The following is a 13,948-nucleotide window of genomic DNA, read 5'->3' as shown; positions in this document are numbered from 1 at the left end:
TAAATTACTTCTCTATTGGGTAGAACTCGCTCCGAGAGTGTTTTTCTGCGAAAACTTCGTCATTTTTGAAACTGGCGTTTGGAAAACGCTGCAAAATCTGAGAAAATACTTCTAAGAATCAATATTCAATGTATTGTGATGATAGTTTGGTAATCCAAATGCTAACAAATTTGTAGTGAATATTTGTCGAAACGTTTATGCATGTAACATGTTCGGAACACGGAATTTCACGGCCAGGGAATTTATGTAAATTACATTTCCCTTGGTTAGAAATCACTCCAAGAGTTATTTCCTGAGAAATCGGCCTGATCTTCGAAACTGGTGTTAGGAAAAACCTGCGAACCCAGATTAATAGATTCTCGGTGTACATCTGCCTTTTATGGTGGATGAAAGCTCGGTAATTCGCATGCTAACTACTCTGTAGTGAATATTTGTCGAATCCGAGATACGTGAAGTGTGTTCGGAACACAGAATATCACGGTGAGCGAATCTATGTAAAATACATGTCTCTTGGGTAGAATTTTTCTAATAGTTTTTACTGAGAAATCTGCCTCATTTTTGAACCTGGCGTTTGAAAATCTCTGCAAAGTCAGAGAAAATGCTTCAAAGTGTCAATATGCCTTGTATTGTGATGCAAGATCTTAAAACCACATGCAAAAAAATCTGTGGTGAATATTTTTAGAAAGCATTATGCATGCAGTGTGATCATATCACGGAAAATCCCGGCGATGGAATCTATGTAAATTACACACCTATTGGTTAGAATTCGCTCCAAAAATTTTTCCCTGAGAAAACGGCCTGATTTTCCAAACTGGCATTAGGAAAATGCTGCAAATCCAGAGTTAATGTTTCTAGGTGTATATATGCCATGTATGGTGGATGAAAGTTCTGTAATCTACATGTTCACAAATCATTTGAGAAAGTTTGTTGAAACCTGGATGCATGTAGCGTGTTCGGAAAATAGAATGTCACTGTGAGGAAAACTATGTAAATACAATTCTGTTGGGATGTACTCGCTCCACGAGAATTTTTCTGCGAATCTACCTCCTTTTCAAAACTGGCATTAGGAAAAACTTTCGAAATGTGAGAAAATGCTTCAAATTGTCAACATGGCTTTTATGGTGGATGAAAGTTCGCTAATCCTTATGCTAACAACTCTGAAGTGAATATTTGTCGAATCCGTGATGCATGTATCTTTTTCGGAACACGGAATTTCACGATAACGGGTTCTATGTAAATTGCATATCTATTGGGTAGAACTCGCTCCAAGAGGATTTTCCTGTGGAAACTGCATGAATTTAGAGACTAAACTTAGGAGAAATCTACTAAACCAAAATAAAATTTCTATGTATAAATATGCACTGTAAGGTGGATGAAAGTTCGTTAATACACATGTTCACAACTCATTAAAGAATGTTTGTTGAATCCGGGGTGCATGTAACGTGTTCAGAACACGGAATGTCACGGTGATTGAAACTAGGTAAGTTACCTATCTTTTGGGTAGAACTGGCTCCAAGAGCATTTTTCTGCCAAATCTGCCTCATTTTCAAAACTGGCGTACAAACTAAAGTGTGAAATCTGAGAAAATTCTTAAAAGTGTCAGTAAGCCTTGTATGGTGGATGAAAGTGCTGTAATCCACTTGCTAACAACTCTGTAGTGAATATTTGTTGCATCCGAGATGCCTGTAGCGTGTTCGGAACACGGAAGTTCATGGTGAGCGAATCCATGTAAATTACAGATTTATTGGTTAGAACCCGCTCCAAGAGTTTTTTGCCGGGAAATCTGCCTCATTTTCAAAACTGGCATTTGGAAAACTTCTGTGAACTCGGAGAAAAAGCTTCTTAGCATCAATATGCCTACTACTGTGATGAAAGTCCTGTAATCCACATGTAAACAACAATGTAGTGTATTTTTGTCGAAAATTCTCTGCATGTAGCGTGTTCGAAACACGTAATTTCACAGCGGGAGACTCTATGTAATTTACATATCTATTGGGTAGAACACGCTCCGTGTTTTCCTTTGAAAACTGCCTGATTTTCGAAACTGCTATAAGGAAAAAGCTGCGAACTCAGAGTTAATGTTTCTAGGTGAAAATATGCCTTGTATGGTGGATGAAATTTTTTTTAACACACATGTACACAACTCATTAAAAATGTTTGTCAAATCCGTGATGTATGTAGCGCGTTCGGAACACGGACTGTCACGGTGAGGGAAACTATGTAAATTACATATCTCTTGGTTAGAACACGCTCCAGGAGCATTTTACTGAAAAATCTGCCTCAGTTTAGAAACTGGGGTTTTGAAAACGCTGCAAAATCTGAGTAAATGCTTTAAGGTGACAATATGTCTTCAATGGGTTATTAAAGATGTGTAATTCACATGCTAAGAACTCAGCAGTGAATATTTTTTGAATCCGTGGTGCATGTACCGTTTTCGGAACGCGGAAGGTTATGGTGACGGTATCTATGAAAATGAGATGTCTATTGGATAGAACATGCACCAAGAGTATTTTTATGCGAAAACTGCCTGATTTTGGTTACTGACATTAGTAAAACCTGCGAAATGTAAGTAAATGTTTCTAGGTGTAAGTATGCCTTGTATTGTGGTAGAAAAATCGGTAATCCACATGCTCACACTCATTAAATAATGTTTGTCGAAGCCGTGATAAATGTAACGTTTTTAGAACACGGAATGTCTCAGTGAGTTAAACTCTGAAAATAAAAATTCTGCTGGATAGAACTCGCTTGAATTGAATGTTTCTGCGACAATTTCATGATTTTCAAAACTGGATGTTAGGAAAAACCTGCGAAATCAGAATAACTACTTCTAGGTGTAAATATGCCTTGTATGGTGGATGAAAGTTCGGTAATCCACATGCTCACACTCATTAAAGAATGTTTGTCCAATTCGTGATGCATGTGATGTGTTCGGAATACGGAATGTCATAGTGAAGGAAACAATGTACGTTACATATCTATTGGGTAGAAATCGCTTGAAGAGTATTTTTCTGCGAAATGTGCCTCATTTTCAAAACTGCCATTAAGAGAACCCTGTGAAATCTGAGAAAATGCTTCTAAGTGTCAATATGCCTTGAATGGTGAATGAAAGTCCGGTAATCCACATGTTAATAAGAGTGTAGTAATTATTTTGTAAACCGTGATTCAAGTAGTGCTTTTGGAAAATGGAATTTCACGGTAATGAAACTATGTAAATTACAATTCTATTGAGTAGAACGAGCTAGAAGAGAATTTTTCTGTGAAAATTGCATGGTTATCGAATCTGAAGTTTGGAAAAAGGTGCAAAAGGAGAGTAAATATTTGTAGGTGTAAATGTGCCTTTATGTTGCAAGAAAGTTCGGTAATCCACATTTTCACAACATATTAAAGAATCTTTTTCTAATCCGTGGTGCATGTACCGTGTTCAGAACGTGGAATTTCACGGTGATTGAAATAATGTAAATTACTTCTCTATTGGGTAGAACTCGCTCCGAGAGTGTTTTTCTGCGAAAACTTCGTCATTTTTGAAACTGGCGTTTGGAAAACGCTGCAAAATCTGAGAAAATACTTCTAAGAATCAATATTCAATGTATTGTGATGATAGTTTGGTAATCCAAATGCTAACAAATTTGTAGTGAATATTTGTCGAAACGTTTATGCATGTAACATGTTCGGAACACGGAATTTCACGGCCAGGGAATTTATGTAAATTACATTTCCCTTGGTTAGAAATCACTCCAAGAGTTATTTCCTGAGAAATCGGCCTGATCTTCGAAACTGGTGTTAGGAAAAACCTGCGAACCCAGATTAATAGATTCTCGGTGTACATCTGCCTTTTATGGTGGATGAAAGCTCGGTAATTCGCATGCTAACTACTCTGTAGTGAATATTTGTCGAATCCGAGATACGTGAAGTGTGTTCGGAACACAGAATATCACGGTGAGCGAATCTATGTAAAATACATGTCTCTTGGGTAGAATTTTTCTAATAGTTTTTACTGAGAAATCTGCCTCATTTTTGAACCTGGCGTTTGAAAATCTCTGCAAAGTCAGAGAAAATGCTTCAAAGTGTCAATATGCCTTGTATTGTGATGCAAGATCTTAAAACCACATGCAAAAAAATCTGTGGTGAATATTTTTAGAAAGCATTATGCATGCAGTGTGATCATATCACGGAAAATCCCGGCGATGGAATCTATGTAAATTACACACCTATTGGTTAGAATTCGCTCCAAAAATTTTTCCCTGAGAAAACGGCCTGATTTTCCAAACTGGCATTAGGAAAATGCTGCAAATCCAGAGTTAATGTTTCTAGGTGTATATATGCCATGTATGGTGGATGAAAGTTCTGTAATCTACATGTTCACAAATCATTTGAGAAAGTTTGTTGAAACCTGGATGCATGTAGCGTGTTCGGAAAATAGAATGTCACTGTGAGGAAAACTATGTAAATACAATTCTGTTGGGATGTACTCGCTCCACGAGAATTTTTCTGCGAATCTACCTCCTTTTCAAAACTGGCATTAGGAAAAACTTTCGAAATGTGAGAAAATGCTTCAAATTGTCAACATGGCTTTTATGGTGGATGAAAGTTCGCTAATCCTTATGCTAACAACTCTGAAGTGAATATTTGTCGAATCCGTGATGCATGTATCTTTTTCGGAACACGGAATTTCACGATAACGGGTTCTATGTAAATTGCATATCTATTGGGTAGAACTCGCTCCAAGAGGATTTTCCTGTGGAAACTGCATGAATTTAGAGACTAAACTTAGGAGAAATCTACTAAACCAAAATAAAATTTCTATGTATAAATATGCACTGTAAGGTGGATGAAAGTTCGTTAATACACATGTTCACAACTCATTAAAGAATGTTTGTTGAATCCGGGGTGCATGTAACGTGTTCAGAACACGGAATGTCACGGTGATTGAAACTAGGTAAGTTACCTATCTTTTGGGTAGAACTGGCTCCAAGAGCATTTTTCTGCCAAATCTGCCTCATTTTCAAAACTGGCGTACAAACTAAAGTGTGAAATCTGAGAAAATTCTTAAAAGTGTCAGTAAGCCTTGTATGGTGGATGAAAGTGCTGTAATCCACTTGCTAACAACTCTGTAGTGAATATTTGTTGCATCCGAGATGCCTGTAGCGTGTTCGGAACACGGAAGTTCATGGTGAGCGAATCCATGTAAATTACAGATTTATTGGTTAGAACCCGCTCCAAGAGTTTTTTGCCGGGAAATCTGCCTCATTTTCAAAACTGGCATTTGGAAAACTTCTGTGAACTCGGAGAAAAAGCTTCTTAGCATCAATATGCCTACTACTGTGATGAAAGTCCTGTAATCCACATGTAAACAACAATGTAGTGTATTTTTGTCGAAAATTCTCTGCATGTAGCGTGTTCGAAACACGTAATTTCACAGCGGGAGACTCTATGTAATTTACATATCTATTGGGTAGAACACGCTCCGTGTTTTCCTTTGAAAACTGCCTGATTTTCGAAACTGCTATAAGGAAAAAGCTGCGAACTCAGAGTTAATGTTTCTAGGTGAAAATATGCCTTGTATGGTGGATGAAATTTTTTTTAACACACATGTACACAACTCATTAAAAATGTTTGTCAAATCCGTGATGTATGTAGCGCGTTCGGAACACGGACTGTCACGGTGAGGGAAACTATGTAAATTACATATCTCTTGGTTAGAACACGCTCCAGGAGCATTTTACTGAAAAATCTGCCTCAGTTTAGAAACTGGGGTTTTGAAAACGCTGCAAAATCTGAGTAAATGCTTTAAGGTGACAATATGTCTTCAATGGGTTATTAAAGATGTGTAATTCACATGCTAAGAACTCAGCAGTGAATATTTTTTGAATCCGTGGTGCATGTACCGTTTTCGGAACGCGGAAGGTTATGGTGACGGTATCTATGAAAATGAGATGTCTATTGGATAGAACATGCACCAAGAGTATTTTTATGCGAAAACTGCCTGATTTTGGTTACTGACATTAGTAAAACCTGCGAAATGTAAGTAAATGTTTCTAGGTGTAAGTATGCCTTGTATTGTGGTAGAAAAATCGGTAATCCACATGCTCACACTCATTAAATAATGTTTGTCGAAGCCGTGATAAATGTAACGTTTTTAGAACACGGAATGTCTCAGTGAGTTAAACTCTGAAAATAAAAATTCTGCTGGATAGAACTCGCTTGAATTGAATGTTTCTGCGACAATTTCATGATTTTCAAAACTGGATGTTAGGAAAAACCTGCGAAATCAGAATAACTACTTCTAGGTGTAAATATGCCTTGTATGGTGGATGAAAGTTCGGTAATCCACATGCTCACACTCATTAAAGAATGTTTGTCCAATTCGTGATGCATGTGATGTGTTCGGAATACGGAATGTCATAGTGAAGGAAACAATGTACGTTACATATCTATTGGGTAGAAATCGCTTGAAGAGTATTTTTCTGCGAAATGTGCCTCATTTTCAAAACTGCCATTAAGAGAACCCTGTGAAATCTGAGAAAATGCTTCTAAGTGTCAATATGCCTTGAATGGTGAATGAAAGTCCGGTAATCCACATGTTAATAAGAGTGTAGTAATTATTTTGTAAACCGTGATTCAAGTAGTGCTTTTGGAAAATGGAATTTCACGGTAATGAAACTATGTAAATTACAATTCTATTGAGTAGAACGAGCTAGAAGAGAATTTTTCTGTGAAAATTGCATGGTTATCGAATCTGAAGTTTGGAAAAAGGTGCAAAAGGAGAGTAAATATTTGTAGGTGTAAATGTGCCTTTATGTTGCAAGAAAGTTCGGTAATCCACATTTTCACAACATATTAAAGAATCTTTTTCTAATCCGTGGTGCATGTACCGTGTTCAGAACGTGGAATTTCACGGTGATTGAAATAATGTAAATTACTTCTCTATTGGGTAGAACTCGCTCCGAGAGTGTTTTTCTGCGAAAACTTCGTCATTTTTGAAACTGGCGTTTGGAAAACGCTGCAAAATCTGAGAAAATACTTCTAAGAATCAATATTCAATGTATTGTGATGATAGTTTGGTAATCCAAATGCTAACAAATTTGTAGTGAATATTTGTCGAAACGTTTATGCATGTAACATGTTCGGAACACGGAATTTCACGGCCAGGGAATTTATGTAAATTACATTTCCCTTGGTTAGAAATCACTCCAAGAGTTATTTCCTGAGAAATCGGCCTGATCTTCGAAACTGGTGTTAGGAAAAACCTGCGAACCCAGATTAATAGATTCTCGGTGTACATCTGCCTTTTATGGTGGATGAAAGCTCGGTAATTCGCATGCTAACTACTCTGTAGTGAATATTTGTCGAATCCGAGATACGTGAAGTGTGTTCGGAACACAGAATATCACGGTGAGCGAATCTATGTAAAATACATGTCTCTTGGGTAGAATTTTTCTAATAGTTTTTACTGAGAAATCTGCCTCATTTTTGAACCTGGCGTTTGAAAATCTCTGCAAAGTCAGAGAAAATGCTTCAAAGTGTCAATATGCCTTGTATTGTGATGCAAGATCTTAAAACCACATGCAAAAAAATCTGTGGTGAATATTTTTAGAAAGCATTATGCATGCAGTGTGATCATATCACGGAAAATCCCGGCGATGGAATCTATGTAAATTACACACCTATTGGTTAGAATTCGCTCCAAAAATTTTTCCCTGAGAAAACGGCCTGATTTTCCAAACTGGCATTAGGAAAATGCTGCAAATCCAGAGTTAATGTTTCTAGGTGTATATATGCCATGTATGGTGGATGAAAGTTCTGTAATCTACATGTTCACAAATCATTTGAGAAAGTTTGTTGAAACCTGGATGCATGTAGCGTGTTCGGAAAATAGAATGTCACTGTGAGGAAAACTATGTAAATACAATTCTGTTGGGATGTACTCGCTCCACGAGAATTTTTCTGCGAATCTACCTCCTTTTCAAAACTGGCATTAGGAAAAACTTTCGAAATGTGAGAAAATGCTTCAAATTGTCAACATGGCTTTTATGGTGGATGAAAGTTCGCTAATCCTTATGCTAACAACTCTGAAGTGAATATTTGTCGAATCCGTGATGCATGTATCTTTTTCGGAACACGGAATTTCACGATAACGGGTTCTATGTAAATTGCATATCTATTGGGTAGAACTCGCTCCAAGAGGATTTTCCTGTGGAAACTGCATGAATTTAGAGACTAAACTTAGGAGAAATCTACTAAACCAAAATAAAATTTCTATGTATAAATATGCACTGTAAGGTGGATGAAAGTTCGTTAATACACATGTTCACAACTCATTAAAGAATGTTTGTTGAATCCGGGGTGCATGTAACGTGTTCAGAACACGGAATGTCACGGTGATTGAAACTAGGTAAGTTACCTATCTTTTGGGTAGAACTGGCTCCAAGAGCATTTTTCTGCCAAATCTGCCTCATTTTCAAAACTGGCGTACAAACTAAAGTGTGAAATCTGAGAAAATTCTTAAAAGTGTCAGTAAGCCTTGTATGGTGGATGAAAGTGCTGTAATCCACTTGCTAACAACTCTGTAGTGAATATTTGTTGCATCCGAGATGCCTGTAGCGTGTTCGGAACACGGAAGTTCATGGTGAGCGAATCCATGTAAATTACAGATTTATTGGTTAGAACCCGCTCCAAGAGTTTTTTGCCGGGAAATCTGCCTCATTTTCAAAACTGGCATTTGGAAAACTTCTGTGAACTCGGAGAAAAAGCTTCTTAGCATCAATATGCCTACTACTGTGATGAAAGTCCTGTAATCCACATGTAAACAACAATGTAGTGTATTTTTGTCGAAAATTCTCTGCATGTAGCGTGTTCGAAACACGTAATTTCACAGCGGGAGACTCTATGTAATTTACATATCTATTGGGTAGAACACGCTCCGTGTTTTCCTTTGAAAACTGCCTGATTTTCGAAACTGCTATAAGGAAAAAGCTGCGAACTCAGAGTTAATGTTTCTAGGTGAAAATATGCCTTGTATGGTGGATGAAATTTTTTTTAACACACATGTACACAACTCATTAAAAATGTTTGTCAAATCCGTGATGTATGTAGCGCGTTCGGAACACGGACTGTCACGGTGAGGGAAACTATGTAAATTACATATCTCTTGGTTAGAACACGCTCCAGGAGCATTTTACTGAAAAATCTGCCTCAGTTTAGAAACTGGGGTTTTGAAAACGCTGCAAAATCTGAGTAAATGCTTTAAGGTGACAATATGTCTTCAATGGGTTATTAAAGATGTGTAATTCACATGCTAAGAACTCAGCAGTGAATATTTTTTGAATCCGTGGTGCATGTACCGTTTTCGGAACGCGGAAGGTTATGGTGACGGTATCTATGAAAATGAGATGTCTATTGGATAGAACATGCACCAAGAGTATTTTTATGCGAAAACTGCCTGATTTTGGTTACTGACATTAGTAAAACCTGCGAAATGTAAGTAAATGTTTCTAGGTGTAAGTATGCCTTGTATTGTGGTAGAAAAATCGGTAATCCACATGCTCACACTCATTAAATAATGTTTGTCGAAGCCGTGATAAATGTAACGTTTTTAGAACACGGAATGTCTCAGTGAGTTAAACTCTGAAAATAAAAATTCTGCTGGATAGAACTCGCTTGAATTGAATGTTTCTGCGACAATTTCATGATTTTCAAAACTGGATGTTAGGAAAAACCTGCGAAATCAGAATAACTACTTCTAGGTGTAAATATGCCTTGTATGGTGGATGAAAGTTCGGTAATCCACATGCTCACACTCATTAAAGAATGTTTGTCCAATTCGTGATGCATGTGATGTGTTCGGAATACGGAATGTCATAGTGAAGGAAACAATGTACGTTACATATCTATTGGGTAGAAATCGCTTGAAGAGTATTTTTCTGCGAAATGTGCCTCATTTTCAAAACTGCCATTAAGAGAACCCTGTGAAATCTGAGAAAATGCTTCTAAGTGTCAATATGCCTTGAATGGTGAATGAAAGTCCGGTAATCCACATGTTAATAAGAGTGTAGTAATTATTTTGTAAACCGTGATTCAAGTAGTGCTTTTGGAAAATGGAATTTCACGGTAATGAAACTATGTAAATTACAATTCTATTGAGTAGAACGAGCTAGAAGAGAATTTTTCTGTGAAAATTGCATGGTTATCGAATCTGAAGTTTGGAAAAAGGTGCAAAAGGAGAGTAAATATTTGTAGGTGTAAATGTGCCTTTATGTTGCAAGAAAGTTCGGTAATCCACATTTTCACAACATATTAAAGAATCTTTTTCTAATCCGTGGTGCATGTACCGTGTTCAGAACGTGGAATTTCACGGTGATTGAAATAATGTAAATTACTTCTCTATTGGGTAGAACTCGCTCCGAGAGTGTTTTTCTGCGAAAACTTCGTCATTTTTGAAACTGGCGTTTGGAAAACGCTGCAAAATCTGAGAAAATACTTCTAAGAATCAATATTCAATGTATTGTGATGATAGTTTGGTAATCCAAATGCTAACAAATTTGTAGTGAATATTTGTCGAAACGTTTATGCATGTAACATGTTCGGAACACGGAATTTCACGGCCAGGGAATTTATGTAAATTACATTTCCCTTGGTTAGAAATCACTCCAAGAGTTATTTCCTGAGAAATCGGCCTGATCTTCGAAACTGGTGTTAGGAAAAACCTGCGAACCCAGATTAATAGATTCTCGGTGTACATCTGCCTTTTATGGTGGATGAAAGCTCGGTAATTCGCATGCTAACTACTCTGTAGTGAATATTTGTCGAATCCGAGATACGTGAAGTGTGTTCGGAACACAGAATATCACGGTGAGCGAATCTATGTAAAATACATGTCTCTTGGGTAGAATTTTTCTAATAGTTTTTACTGAGAAATCTGCCTCATTTTTGAACCTGGCGTTTGAAAATCTCTGCAAAGTCAGAGAAAATGCTTCAAAGTGTCAATATGCCTTGTATTGTGATGCAAGATCTTAAAACCACATGCAAAAAAATCTGTGGTGAATATTTTTAGAAAGCATTATGCATGCAGTGTGATCATATCACGGAAAATCCCGGCGATGGAATCTATGTAAATTACACACCTATTGGTTAGAATTCGCTCCAAAAATTTTTCCCTGAGAAAACGGCCTGATTTTCCAAACTGGCATTAGGAAAATGCTGCAAATCCAGAGTTAATGTTTCTAGGTGTATATATGCCATGTATGGTGGATGAAAGTTCTGTAATCTACATGTTCACAAATCATTTGAGAAAGTTTGTTGAAACCTGGATGCATGTAGCGTGTTCGGAAAATAGAATGTCACTGTGAGGAAAACTATGTAAATACAATTCTGTTGGGATGTACTCGCTCCACGAGAATTTTTCTGCGAATCTACCTCCTTTTCAAAACTGGCATTAGGAAAAACTTTCGAAATGTGAGAAAATGCTTCAAATTGTCAACATGGCTTTTATGGTGGATGAAAGTTCGCTAATCCTTATGCTAACAACTCTGAAGTGAATATTTGTCGAATCCGTGATGCATGTATCTTTTTCGGAACACGGAATTTCACGATAACGGGTTCTATGTAAATTGCATATCTATTGGGTAGAACTCGCTCCAAGAGGATTTTCCTGTGGAAACTGCATGAATTTAGAGACTAAACTTAGGAGAAATCTACTAAACCAAAATAAAATTTCTATGTATAAATATGCACTGTAAGGTGGATGAAAGTTCGTTAATACACATGTTCACAACTCATTAAAGAATGTTTGTTGAATCCGGGGTGCATGTAACGTGTTCAGAACACGGAATGTCACGGTGATTGAAACTAGGTAAGTTACCTATCTTTTGGGTAGAACTGGCTCCAAGAGCATTTTTCTGCCAAATCTGCCTCATTTTCAAAACTGGCGTACAAACTAAAGTGTGAAATCTGAGAAAATTCTTAAAAGTGTCAGTAAGCCTTGTATGGTGGATGAAAGTGCTGTAATCCACTTGCTAACAACTCTGTAGTGAATATTTGTTGCATCCGAGATGCCTGTAGCGTGTTCGGAACACGGAAGTTCATGGTGAGCGAATCCATGTAAATTACAGATTTATTGGTTAGAACCCGCTCCAAGAGTTTTTTGCCGGGAAATCTGCCTCATTTTCAAAACTGGCATTTGGAAAACTTCTGTGAACTCGGAGAAAAAGCTTCTTAGCATCAATATGCCTACTACTGTGATGAAAGTCCTGTAATCCACATGTAAACAACAATGTAGTGTATTTTTGTCGAAAATTCTCTGCATGTAGCGTGTTCGAAACACGTAATTTCACAGCGGGAGACTCTATGTAATTTACATATCTATTGGGTAGAACACGCTCCGTGTTTTCCTTTGAAAACTGCCTGATTTTCGAAACTGCTATAAGGAAAAAGCTGCGAACTCAGAGTTAATGTTTCTAGGTGAAAATATGCCTTGTATGGTGGATGAAATTTTTTTTAACACACATGTACACAACTCATTAAAAATGTTTGTCAAATCCGTGATGTATGTAGCGCGTTCGGAACACGGACTGTCACGGTGAGGGAAACTATGTAAATTACATATCTCTTGGTTAGAACACGCTCCAGGAGCATTTTACTGAAAAATCTGCCTCAGTTTAGAAACTGGGGTTTTGAAAACGCTGCAAAATCTGAGTAAATGCTTTAAGGTGACAATATGTCTTCAATGGGTTATTAAAGATGTGTAATTCACATGCTAAGAACTCAGCAGTGAATATTTTTTGAATCCGTGGTGCATGTACCGTTTTCGGAACGCGGAAGGTTATGGTGACGGTATCTATGAAAATGAGATGTCTATTGGATAGAACATGCACCAAGAGTATTTTTATGCGAAAACTGCCTGATTTTGGTTACTGACATTAGTAAAACCTGCGAAATGTAAGTAAATGTTTCTAGGTGTAAGTATGCCTTGTATTGTGGTAGAAAAATCGGTAATCCACATGCTCACACTCATTAAATAATGTTTGTCGAAGCCGTGATAAATGTAACGTTTTTAGAACACGGAATGTCTCAGTGAGTTAAACTCTGAAAATAAAAATTCTGCTGGATAGAACTCGCTTGAATTGAATGTTTCTGCGACAATTTCATGATTTTCAAAACTGGATGTTAGGAAAAACCTGCGAAATCAGAATAACTACTTCTAGGTGTAAATATGCCTTGTATGGTGGATGAAAGTTCGGTAATCCACATGCTCACACTCATTAAAGAATGTTTGTCCAATTCGTGATGCATGTGATGTGTTCGGAATACGGAATGTCATAGTGAAGGAAACAATGTACGTTACATATCTATTGGGTAGAAATCGCTTGAAGAGTATTTTTCTGCGAAATGTGCCTCATTTTCAAAACTGCCATTAAGAGAACCCTGTGAAATCTGAGAAAATGCTTCTAAGTGTCAATATGCCTTGAATGGTGAATGAAAGTCCGGTAATCCACATGTTAATAAGAGTGTAGTAATTATTTTGTAAACCGTGATTCAAGTAGTGCTTTTGGAAAATGGAATTTCACGGTAATGAAACTATGTAAATTACAATTCTATTGAGTAGAACGAGCTAGAAGAGAATTTTTCTGTGAAAATTGCATGGTTATCGAATCTGAAGTTTGGAAAAAGGTGCAAAAGGAGAGTAAATATTTGTAGGTGTAAATGTGCCTTTATGTTGCAAGAAAGTTCGGTAATCCACATTTTCACAACATATTAAAGAATCTTTTTCTAATCCGTGGTGCATGTACCGTGTTCAGAACGTGGAATTTCACGGTGATTGAAATAATGTAAATTACTTCTCTATTGGGTAGAACTCGCTCCGAGAGTGTTTTTCTGCGAAAACTTCGTCATTTTTGAAACTGGCGTTTGGAAAACGCTGCAAAATCTGAGAAAATACTTCTAAGAATCAATA

This window comes from Camelus bactrianus, chromosome 3 (genome assembly GCF_048773025.1).
Source record: "Camelus bactrianus isolate YW-2024 breed Bactrian camel chromosome 3, ASM4877302v1, whole genome shotgun sequence".
NCBI lineage: Eukaryota > Metazoa > Chordata > Mammalia > Artiodactyla > Camelidae > Camelus > Camelus bactrianus.
Note: the sequence above shows the minus strand (reverse complement) of the source record.